This window comes from Schistocerca serialis, chromosome 3 (genome assembly GCF_023864345.2).
Source record: "Schistocerca serialis cubense isolate TAMUIC-IGC-003099 chromosome 3, iqSchSeri2.2, whole genome shotgun sequence".
NCBI classification, from domain to species: domain Eukaryota; kingdom Metazoa; phylum Arthropoda; class Insecta; order Orthoptera; family Acrididae; genus Schistocerca; species Schistocerca serialis.
The window spans coordinates 1,005,935,122-1,005,947,798 of record NC_064640.1 but is presented as its reverse complement, the minus strand read 5'-3'; the positions used below and the strand labels follow the sequence as shown (position 1 = coordinate 1,005,947,798).

The 12,677-nt window shown below is 43.8% G+C and overlaps 1 protein-coding gene across 1 annotated transcript in view; it reads right to left on the bottom strand.

Moving 5' to 3' along the window:
* The window catches only part of LOC126471452 (uncharacterized), a 413,388-nt gene that overhangs the window by 295,815 nt on the left and 104,896 nt on the right, over positions 1-12,677 (bottom strand). The window contains exon 2 of the mRNA XM_050099641.1: positions 11,043-11,210. The gene's annotated coding sequence lies outside the window, so the exon portion shown is untranslated. The remainder of the gene's footprint in view (positions 1-11,042; positions 11,211-12,677) is intronic.

The following is a 12,677-nucleotide window of genomic DNA, read 5'->3' as shown; positions in this document are numbered from 1 at the left end:
AAATCTCTCAATTTTAATGGATGATAATTCTTAAGGTGTCTCCCAAACGGAAATGACATGCCCATTCGTGGGCAACGCCTTATCTTGGATGGGTAACATTGAATTAGAAGAAAAGTGAGGTTGATCTTTGGCTGAAAATTCCAAGTACAGGGTTATTCATAAATACGTACAGAGTATCAGAAGATTACAGTGAGAAAACTGTACGACACACAGAAAAATAACATACATGAGTGGACAGAGCGTCTCTCCAATTACCCTTTCGTAAAAGGTAGCTTCGTGTAGATGCAGAGCGCAGTACTATGGGGAAGACGTGCGAGAACGCGCGGACAAATCATTTCCTCCATTTGATCGCATTGACTTAGTTGAATCTGCAGACGGGCAACCCAAGAAAAAGATTTACAAGGCGAGCTCCTGTCGTTGTGCCTTCCTGGGCGGCGGCAGTAGTGTTCATATTTGCTGTGTGACAAACGGTGCCAATATCGAGCACCTGTAACAAACTTGGAGAGACGCTCCGTCCACTGATACACGTCTGTTTCCTGTATGTCTTGCCGTTTCCACGCAGGTGTCTTCTGAATCCCCAGAGGCACTTACGAATAAGCCTGTATACACATACAATGTCCGTGTTCTCAGATCCATTTAGTACGTCTCTGTGAACGTTTTGAAGGTGTGAAATAAGAAAAAGAAGGGAATTTTAAACTGTAATTTTTCAGCGAGAAAATTATATGTTGAATATTTTACTTGTACAGTAAAACTTAACAACAAAAAGAATACCTGTTGCTAAATGTTTTGAGTATTGTCAATACAAAATGTCACTGCTGTGTCAGAATATTGTTAACTTCCCTTCCCCCGTCCGATTCACCTGCAGAAGAGATGCCATTGGAGTTTTTGCCTTTACATGTGTTAGTCAGAGAATTATTCTTGATAGACAGAGTGTTTGAAAAAGAGCACATGTCGCACTCATCTACAAGAAGGTGCGCAAGTTAATCACATCTTTGTAGCAGAATTTAAAAAACAAATACTAAGCTGAAACATAATGACCTCCTGGGATGAAATCACCTTTTTCATGGAAACCAGCAAGGTTTCCGAAAACATCCATCATGCAAACCACAATTTCCCGTCTTCAAAAAATGGTTCAAATGGCTCTGAGCACTATGCGACTTAACTTCTTAGGTCATCAGTCGCCTAGAACTTAGAACTAATTAAACATAACTAACCTAAGGACATCACACGCATCAATGCCCGAGGCAGGATTCGAACCTGCGACCGTAGCGGTCGCTCGGCTCCAGACTGTAGCGCCTAGAACCGCACGGCCACTCCGGCCGGCTCCCGTCTTCACACGCAATATCTCGAGTGCCGTGGATAAAGATGACGAAGTGGATTCGTTGATTCTAGACTTTTTATTCGGTACCATGTCGATGCTTACTGAAGAAAATACGTAGGTGTCGAATATTGAATCAGGTCTGCAACTGGATTGAAAACTTCCTAACAGGTAGAGCTCAGTATGTTACCCTGGACTGGAAACTTCTTTAAAGGTACAACTCAGCACGTTATCCTGCTTATAGCCTCAAGAAGGGAAGAAGGAAAGTAAGGGTTTAACGCCCTGTCAGCGACGAGGTCACTACAGACGGAATACAATATCGGATTATGGAAAGGGGAGGGGGGAGGATATCGAACGTGTTCTTCGCAAAGGAACCATTCTGGCATTCGTCTTAAGTCATTTAGGGAAACCACGGCCAACTTACATCTCGATGGCCGGACGGGGATTAGAAAAGCCGCAGTCCCGATTGCAAGTCCATCGTCTTACCACTACGGTACAGACGCCGAAGTAGCGTGCTCCAACGCGGTGTAATAGAATCTTTACTGTTCAAGTGATATGCTATTAATTTAGCGGACAGTATTATTTACAATATCAGGAGCCGGCCGCGGTGGTCGAGCGGTTCTAGGCGCTTCAGTCCGGAACTGCGCGACTGCTACGGTCGCAGCTTCGAATCCTGCCTCGGGCATGGATGTGTGTGATGTTCTTAGGTTAGTTAGGTTTAATTAGTTCTAAGTTCTAGGGGACTGATGACCTCAGATGTTAAGTCCCATAGTGCTCAGAGCCATTTGAACCATTTTACAATATCAGGCTTTCCGTAAATGATTAGGTTCTCTACGAAGGACAGTTATTTCATGCCAAATTGTCAGATACTGACAAACTATCAGATTTTTTCAAAGACTAGCAACTAGCGCTAAATAATGTTTTCATTATTTTTCTTTTCAGTGCGAAGACTGGTTTGTTGCATATCTCCAAGCTATCTGTCCCGTGCAAGACTTTTGATATCCGCGTAACTGCTGCAACCTGCAGACTTCTGAACTTGCTTACTTCAATCAAAATATGGTCTGCCTCTACAATTATTGCTCCCCGCACTTCCCACCATCGCCAAACAAAGGATTCCTTGATATTTCAAAACGTGTCTCATCAACCGATCCCACCATTTACTTACATTATGCCATAAATTTATTTTCTCCGCAGTTCGATTCATTACACACAGAGGTAATAGAAGTCATGTGATGTCTCGTATTATCACGTCGGACTTCCTTTCGTGCAGCGTACTGCAGCAACTCGACGTTCCGTAGACTCGACAAGCCGTTAGAAGTCCCCTGCAGAAATACTGAGCCACGCTGCCTCTACAGCCGTCCATAACGGCGAAAGTTTCGCCGGTGCAGGATTTTGTGCACGAACTGACTTCCCGATTATGTCCCATAAATGCTCAATGGGATTCACGTCCGGTGATCTGGGAGGCTAAATCATTCGCTCGAATTGTCCAGAAAGTTCTTCAAACCAATAGCGAACAACTTTGGCCCAGTGAAATGACGCATTGTCATCCGCAAAAATTATGTCATCATTTGGAAACATGAAGTACATGAATGGCTGCAAATGATCTCGAAGTAGCAGAACATAACCATTTCCAGTCAATGATCGGTCCAGTTGGACCAGAGGGCCCAGTCCATTCCATGTAAACACAGTCCACACCATTATGGAGCCACCACCAACTTGCGCAGTGCCTTGTTGACAGCGTGGGTCCATAGCTTCGTGGGGTCTGCGCCACACTCGAACCCTGCCATCAGCTTTTACCAACTGAAATCGGGACTCTCCTGACCAGGGAACGGTTTTCCAGTCGTGTAGGGTCCAACCGATATGGTCATGAGCGGTCTGCTGCCATAGTCCATTAACGCCAGATTTCGCTGCACTGTCCTAACAGATACACTATGTCAAAAGTATTCGGACACATGGCTGAAAATGACTTACAAGTTCGAAGCGCCCTCTATCGGTAATGCTGGAGTTCAGTATGGTGTTGGCCCACCGTTAATCTTGATGATAGCTTCCACTCTCACAGGCATACGTTCAGTCAGGTGCTGGAAGGTTTCTTGGGAAATAGCAGCCCATTCTTCACGGAGTGCTGCACTGGGAGGAGGTATCTATGTCGGTCGGTGAGGCCTGGTACGAAGTCGGCGTTCCAAAACGTCCCAAAGGTGTTCTATACGATTCAGATCAGGACTCTGTGCAGGCCAGTCCTTTACAGGGATGTTATTGTCGTGTAACCACTCCGCCACAGGCAGTGAATTATCAACAGGTACTCGATAGTGTCGAAAGATGCAATCGCCATCCGTGAATTGCTCTTCAACATTGGGAAGCAAGAAGGTTCAAAATGGTTCAAATGGCACTGAGAACTATGTGACTTAACTTCTGAGGTCATCAGTCCCCTATAACTTAGAACTACTTAAACCTAACCAACCTAAGGACATCACACACATCCATGCCCGAGGCAGGATTCGAACCTACGACCGTTGCGGTCGTGCGGTTCCAGACTGTAGCGCCTAGAACCGCTCGGCCACTCGGGCCGGCAGCAAGAAGGTGTATGAAACATCAATGTAGGCCTCTGCTGTGATAGTGCCATGAAAAACAACAAGAGGTCCAATCGCCCTCCATGAGAAACACGACCACACCGTAACACCACCGCCTCCGAATTTTACTGTTGGCACTACACACGCTGGCAGATGACGTTCACCGGGCATTCGCCATACCCACATCCTGCCATCGGATCGCCACATTATGTACCGTGATTCGTCACTGCGCACAACGTTTTCCCACTGTTCAATCGACCAATGTTTACGCTCCTTACACCAAGCAAGGCGTCGTTTGGCATTTAATGGCGTGATGTGTGGCTTACGAGCGGCTGCTCGACCATGAAATCCAAGTTTTCTCACCTCCCTCCTAACTGTCATAGTACTAGCAGTGGATTCTGATTCAGTTAGGAATTCCTGTGTGATGGTCTGGATAGATGTCTGCCTAATACACATTACGACCCTCTTCAACTATCGGCGATCTCTGTCAGTCAACAGACGAGGTCAGCCTGTACGCTTTTGTGCTGAACGTGTCCCTTCACGTTTTCACTTCACTATCACATCGGAAACAGTGCACCTAGGGATGTTTAGGTGTGTAGAAATCTCGCGTGCAGACGTATGACACATGCGACACGCAGTCACCTGACAAGGTTCAAAGTCCATGAGTTCGCTGAGCGTCCTAGTCTGCTCTCTCACAATGGCTAATGACTACTGAGGTCTCTGATATGGAGTACCTGGCCACGTTGATTTCTGCGGTTATTTCACTCAGTGTTGCTTGTCTGTTAGCACTGACAACTCTACGCAAACGCCGCTGGTCTCAGTCATTAACCCTTTCACGTACATGGGACACATTTGTCCCACATATAAATAACTTTACTAATTGGACTGTAACCACATTTGATGTGCTGCAGGTGCTCTACTTGCAGCAGAGTTATTTGTTTTCTTTAATATCGTACATCTTTGGTGGCAACAATCACTACAACTACCATTAGTCATCGGTTATTGTTGGTGGTTCTGACTTCGAGAAGACACACAAATTTATTCACTTATTGTGTGCGTATTGTGTTCTCTGCCTTACTGTCAAAGCTTGAAAGTATATTCAAGTAAGTTTCTCTTTTACTTTAGACCATTCACTTAGAAAATAACTGTATTTCATCAGTGGAAATGTTTATTTTCATTCTTTGGGACATAGTTGTCCCAATGTCCCACAATGGTAATTTGTGTACTTGTTTTTGAATGTCATGAAATCGTTACTATTACGTAAAAAGAACGAGCAGAATGGTATTTAAAATTCGGTTGAAAATATATAATCTTTCATTTTATTAAATAAGCGGAAAAAATTTGTACTGGTATAATTTCAAATCTGCTTTTAGGTCATGTGCTCCAGAAAAAGAGAATTTTCATCACTGATGAAAGTGTTATGCAGATTTTGGAGGCTTGCAGTAGTGATGACGAAGATAATTAGTTTCTGGATGAAAAAGATAAAATTTTTCTTGAAGGAGATATGGAAGATGAAAGAGAACATGTTATTATAGAAGATCCTGAAAAAGAAATACGTAGCCCGCATAGCAAAAGAAGGCATATAGACGAAATATCAGAACCAAATGTTGAGGTACCTGATTCCCTTGCAGATTTACCAGAATTTAAATGGTCCAGAACTTACCAACCAAGACAGTTCAGTCAGTGATAACATGAATCACGAATTTGGGAAAGTGCTTCTGTTTAGTGTCAGTGAAAATCGTGAAATGCCACAGCCATTTGAAATTTTTTTTTCCACTATTGGCCTAAGAGATTTGGTGCATGATATATTAATTCCTGAAAGTATTCGGGATGCAGAACAATGAGGCAACGCATTCAGTACAAATGAAGATGAAATCAAGGCATTTCTTGGTATGAACCTGGTAATGGGGTACCATATTTTGCCTACATTCAGAAACTACTGGGCAACTGAACCCGATTTAGGTGTTCCTTATATAGCTCAGATTGTGCCCCTATATCGGTTTGAAGACATGCAAAAGTACTTACATTTTTCCAACAATGCAGATCGGTCAATAAAGGAAGACCGCATATACAAAGTGAGAACTGTAATTACCCATTTGAACAAAACCTTCCAGTAATCTCTTAGTGCAACTAGAGTTCAATCTGTATATGAGCATATGATCAGATTCAAAGGGCCGGCCGGAGTGGCCGTGCGGTTCTAGGCGCTACAGTCTGGAACCGAGCGACCGCTGCGGTCGCAGGTTCGAATCCTGCCTCGGGCGTGGATGTGTGTGATGTCCTTAGGTTAGTTAGGTTTAATTAGTTCTACGTTCTAGGCGACTGATAACCTCAGAAGTTATGTCGCATAGTGCTCAGAGTCATTTGAGCCATCAAAGGACATAATATTATGCGACATTATGTCAAAAATAAGCCAGTCAAATTGGGTTTCAAAATGTGGTGCAGATGTGATTCGGAAACTGGCTACCTATTTGAGTGTGATTTATACACTGGAAAAAAAAACCTCAGGTCCTGAGGTAGCGCTTGGTGAGTCAGTAGTTTTGCAACTGACAAAATCACTATCCAGACTGGGATATAAAATTTACATAGTTAACTTTTTTAACTCTCCAGCTTTGCAGTATTACCTTGGTTTACAAAATATCAGATCATGTGGAACAGTGCGCACCAATCGTAAAAACATCCCAAAGACATTCCCTCCAGACAGGGAAATGAAAAGAGGTGATTCATATAGTCTCAGTAGCAATGGTCTGACAATCCTCAAATGGATGGATAACAAGCCAGTTTTTCTATTGACTAATTTTATTTCCCCAGTACCATGTACGACAGTGAAGAGGCGTCAGTGTCAGTCTGGTTCTTCTGAAAAGATCAATGTTCAGTGTCCTCTTATGATAAGAAAGTACAACAAGTGGATGGGAGGGGTGGACCTTATGGATCAGAAGAAAGTGACTTATGAGATTGACAGGAAGGCAAAGATTAAGTATTACCTGAGAATTTTCTTTGATCTTCTTGACATTGGTGTAAACAATGCGTACGTAATATATTCAAAATTGGCAGAAGAATCAAGATTCAAATCAACACAATCATCCCTAGAGTTCAGAAAATGCATTACGAGAAATCTAATTGGAAATTATTCAAGTCGACAAAGGAATTTATCAACAGTAATGAAAACATCAAGAAGGTTGCAGACCAGTTGCAATCCAAAGAGTCCAGAGCACCGAATGATAAAATCAGACGTAGGGAAGAGATGTGTTCATTGTGCTTCAAAGTGTGTTGAAAATCGCAACTACAATATTTGTGAACAGTGTGGTGTTAATTTATGCTTTACTCCAAGCACAAACTGTTTTGCAGAATTTCACATCAAATAGACAACATATACACAGCCTCTGTAATTTTTCGATATATTAAGTGTAATGTGTTCTGTAACTGTCCTTTAAGGACCACAGGGACAAATACGTCCCAGCTTTTTTTTAGCAGTACAAACAAAAATGTTTTGAAATAATAACATATTTTGTTTACGAAACCTCCAGTTACCACAGAGATACAAAAATTATAGTCACTAGCACTTTACTTTTCTTATGTACCTGAAAGGGTTAAGTGAAAGCTGTTTGGCATTGCGTTGTCCACAGTGACAGGTAATGCCTGAAATTGATATTCTCGGTACGCTCTTGACACTGTGGATCTTGTAATATTGAATTCCCTAATGATTTCCGAAATGGACTGTCCCACGTGTCTATCTCCAACTACCATGCCGGGTTCTTATTCTGTTAATTCCCGTCGTGCAGCTATAATTGTTCCGGCGTATCGACAAGGGACGGCACGAAGATGAAGAATGCAAGAGCAGAGAAAGCTGTGAGACGACGTCAGCCAATAGCCCGCTGACTAGGACCGCACCACTGTAGGAGCGGCCTCTACAAGAAAAGAATATAAGCGCCGCTCTTGCCATCCGGACAGTAAACGGAATGTAGAAGATGGACATTAGCAGAGAGGTCTAGATGAGCAGTGATATCAACGATAGCAGTGACTTATGAGCGAGTGTGAAGCTTACATGGACATTGTATATAGTGAAGGACATTGACTGGTTGCATGTCGCCCATCGCTTGTGACAACTCGTTGTAAATACAAAGTTAAGTATTGTCAGTCTACTTTATAGTAATAAAAACCATTAATGTGATTTGCTTGAATTTTTGTATAGCTATCCGAGAAGGCAGCATCCTTTAGGCACTCTGTAAGAGACGGGTGGGCGGGACCCCACAATAATCACGCCGGAAACCTTTTCACCCGCATCACTTGAGTACAAATGACAGCTCCACCAATGCACTGCCCTTTTATATCCCGTGTACGCGATACTACACGCATCTGTATATGTGCATGACGCTGCCCCTTAAATTTTGTCACCTTATTGTATGTTCATTACTTATCCGACCTATTCATCTTATCTTCAGCACTCTTTTGCAGCTCCACATTTCAAAAGTTTCTTTCCTGTTCCTGTCTGCACTGTTCACTGTCCACGTTTCACTTCCGTAGGAAGCTTCATGGAAAGAAAATGACTTCCTGACAATTAAATTTATGTTAGATGTTCAGAGATTTATTGTTTTCAGAAATGTTTTCCTTGCTATTGGCATCCATATTAAATACTGTCTCTACTGCAACCGATGACACTTGTTTTATCGCCCAACTAGCTAAACTTATCAATTACTTTTAGAGCACCGTGGTCGCCTTTGACTGTAAAACTATTAATTCACTATTGCGGAATTGGCCGTGTGGTCATAATCAACTGCAGTATCACTTCGGTTGAAGCATAGCTTTTGGAGTACTCACTTGATAATGGCCACACGCTCTGCATTATACAAAAAATACATGATTGTGAATCCCAGCCACGGAAAGTTGATTATTTTTAGTGTCTCATGCCGTAGTCTACATTCCATGATTCATGTTTTACTTCCGTTGATATTCATCTTATAACCTCTTTTCGAGACAAGATTCATTCCTCTGAACTTCTTTTGCAAGTCCTTTGCCGTTTTTGACAGTGTCATCTTCAAACCTCAAAGTTTAATTCCTTTTCCATATTTCGCTTTTGCTTTTCTTTACAAGTACACATGTGTAGCTGAGTGGTCATCACTACGATAGCTCAGTGTGTTCGGCCAGGGGACTGGCCACCGTCAGTAATAAAAGAAATAAGTGAAGTTCTTGGTTCAAAAATGGTTCAAATGGCTCTGAGCACTATGCAACTCAACTTCTGAGGTCATCAGTCGCCTAGAACTTAGAACTAATTAAACCTAACTAACCTAAGGACATCACACACATCCACGCCCGAGGCAGGATTCGAACCTGCGACCGTAGCGGTCAAGCGGTTCCAGACTGAAGCGCCTTTAACCACACGGCCACACCGGCCAGCTAAGTGAAGTTCTCATCGATTTAATTTGAAAGACATCCTGAGACATCCGCTCAGAACCACTGACGATGTATAAGTCGCAGAAGCAGATATACAAAATAAAAGTAGTCAGGTTAGATGAGTGCTATGCGGAGGACCTGTGTTGGATTGTCGGTACTGCAAGGATTTTTTCTTGGTGGGAGGAGTGGTACGGAGTGCAGTCAGTATCGTATGTCCTGAGCACATGCCCCTCCATGCCGCATGCGCATGACGCGGCCGGTCGACATCCCTTGTGCTTGCAAATCCTGGACGACGAGCTCGTTCTGTTTCCCTTTACTGCTTGCTCAGTGCATGGATTAAATGACACCGGGAATATACTACAAACCTGTCCGTACGCGCATTATATGCAGGCAGCAGCAGGATCTTACGCAGTCAGCTTCAAATGTCGCATCTCTAAATCTTCTCAAAAGTATTCCTCGAAAAAGAACTTCGCCTTCCCTCCAAGGGGTCTCACTTGAGATTCCGAAGAATCTTCGTAATACTTGCGTGTTACTCGAACAGATGTAGCAGCCTGCGTTCGAATTGCTTCCATATCTTACTTTCATGTCCTAGTGCGGATCCCAGACACTCGAGCAGAACTCAAGAATGGGTCGCACTAGCTCCTACACGCTGTCTCCTTTACAGATGAACCACACTTTTCTGAAATTCTACCAACAAACAGAAGTCGACAATTCGCCTTCCCTACGACAATCCTCATATGCCCGTTCCATTTTACATCGCTTTACAACGTTACGCCCAGATATGTGAACGACTTGACTGTGTCGATCAGGGCACTATTAATACTGTATTCGAACATTATTGATTCGCTTTTCCTACTCATCCACATTAAATTACATTTTTATACAATTAGAGTAAGCTGTCATTTGTGACACCAATTCGAAATTTTGTGTAAGTCATCTTGTATCATCCTACAGTCAGTCATCTCCGACACCTTCCTGTACAGCACAGTATTATCAGCAAACAACCGCAGATTTCCGCCCACCCTGTGCACCAGCCCATTTATGTATACAGAACATAACAGCAGTACTATAACACTCCTGACGATACTCTTGTCTCCGATGAGCACTCGCAGCCGAGGACAACATACTGGGTCCTGTTATTTAAGCAGCCTTCAGGCCACTCACATCTGGCAACCTATTCTTTATGCTCGTACCTTCGTTAACAATCACCAGTGGGGTACCGTGTCAGATGCTTTTCGGAAATCTAGGAGTATAGAATCTGCCTGTTGCCGTAGTTCACAGTATATGATGTGACAAAAGGGCAAGCTGAGTTTACACGAGCGATTCTTTCTACAGCCGCGGTGATTCGTGCACGTAAGTTTGTTTCTGCCATACTCCATCCGCAAACAGAATGTGGAGAAATGTAAATACTTATCAGCTCGCGGTCTAGTGGCTAGCGTTGCTGCTTCTTCATCACATGACCCCGGGTTCGATACCCGGCCGGGTTGGGGATTTTCTCTGCCCGGGGACTGGGTGTTTGTACTGTCCCCGTCATTTCATCATCATCAATCGTGTCAGTGGCTAGTTTGGAAAGTGTAAAAATTGGGACTTTGTACGGGCGCTGATGACCGCGCAGTTGAGCGCCCCACAAACCAAACATGTACAATAAAAGGCGTTTTTACCCCGCACTTTATTCAGATTAGCAGAGTATAGATTCAGATGTGGAAGGACAAGCTCAACTCGTTAAGTAACTCTCTAGGTATAATGTGAATAAGGTGAGAGGTACTCACCGTGGGGTAGTTTTAGAGGTGCCCTGGTGGGCGAATAAGCGGGTGACATCAGTTTGAGATTAGATGCGCTAACTCGAAGACTAGCGGTGCTAGCATCAGCAGCAGCGGCAGCACGAAGAACAGCGACAGCGACGCCAGCACCACCAGCCTCGACACCGTCAGCAGCATCTGCGGGCAACCAGGACACTGCAGCCGTGTATTCGTGCAACACTGCGTCAGGAAATCTGTTTACGTATTAATATGCATTTACACTGACCGAAAAAAATCGCAGCATCAAAAAATAACAGATGTAGAGTAATGAAATTTTGGGAATACATTTGTCTAGGTAACATACTTAAGTGATTAACATTGCAAGATAACAGTTTAATGCCAGAACGAGATAGGCCATTGCAAATGTGAAATGCTGGCACAGTAATAACCGGTGTAACAGTCAGAATGTTGAATGCAAGCATGCAAAGGTGCATTCATTGTGTTGTACAGGTACCAGATGCCAGTTTCTGGGATGGAATTCCTATCTGTTTCACTTGGTCGGTCAGTACAGGGACAGTTAAAGCTAGTAGTGGATGACGGTGGAGTTGTCGTCCGATGATGTTCCACATGTACTAGACTGGAGACAGATTGGTGATCGAGAAGGCCAAGGGAACATGTCGACACTGAAGAGCGTCTTGGATTACAACAGCGGTATGTGGGCGAGCGTTATCCTGTTGGAAAACACCCCCTGGAATATTATACATGAGTGGCTGCACAACAGCTCGAAGCACTAGAATGACGTCCAGTTTTACAGTTAGGATGTGTGGGATATTCACGACAGTACTCCTGCTGCCATACGAAATCGCAAGACAGAACATATCTGCCAGTTTACGTCCAGTGTGTCTAGCACGCAGACAGGTTGGGTGGAAGCCCTCAACTCGCCTCCTTTTAACCAACACACGGCCATCACTGGCACTCAGGCAGAATCGGCCGTCATCAGAAAACACAACAGGCCTCCACCCTGCCCTCCAATGAGATGTCGCTCAACACAACTGAAGTCGCAAACGGCGGTGGCTTGGGGTAAGTGGAACGCACACTACAGGGCGTCTGGCACGGAGCTGACCTTGAAGTAACCGATCTGTAACAGTTTGTTGAGTCACTGTCGTGCCAACTGCTGCTCGAATTGCTGCTGCAGACTCAATACGATACACCACAGCCCTACGCAAAAAACGACGGTCTTTCCTCTTCTTGCGACCATACCTTCCTGTAACTACCGCAGCTAGCAATCGTGTACAGCGGGTACACCCTTGCCAAGTCTTTCTGCAATAGCACGTAAGGAACATCCAGCTTTTCGTAGCCCCATTACACGACCTCGTTGAAACTCAGTGAGCTGTTGATAATGGCGTCTTCGTTGATAATGGCGTCTTTGTGGTCTTAAAGGCATTCTTGACTGACATCAACTCACTACGCCCAGTCTCGAAGATAATTAACGCTCACGACCGTTACAGCACGTATTTAAAGCATTCTCATAGTGGAGTGAAATTTGAATAGGCGCTATCTTTCAGATGTAGAAACACGCCTACCAACTTACGATTATCTCGCACAACTCCTTCTTGGTGTTGCGATTTTTTCCAGTGTATTTATTTAAGTAAAATTCCGACAAAT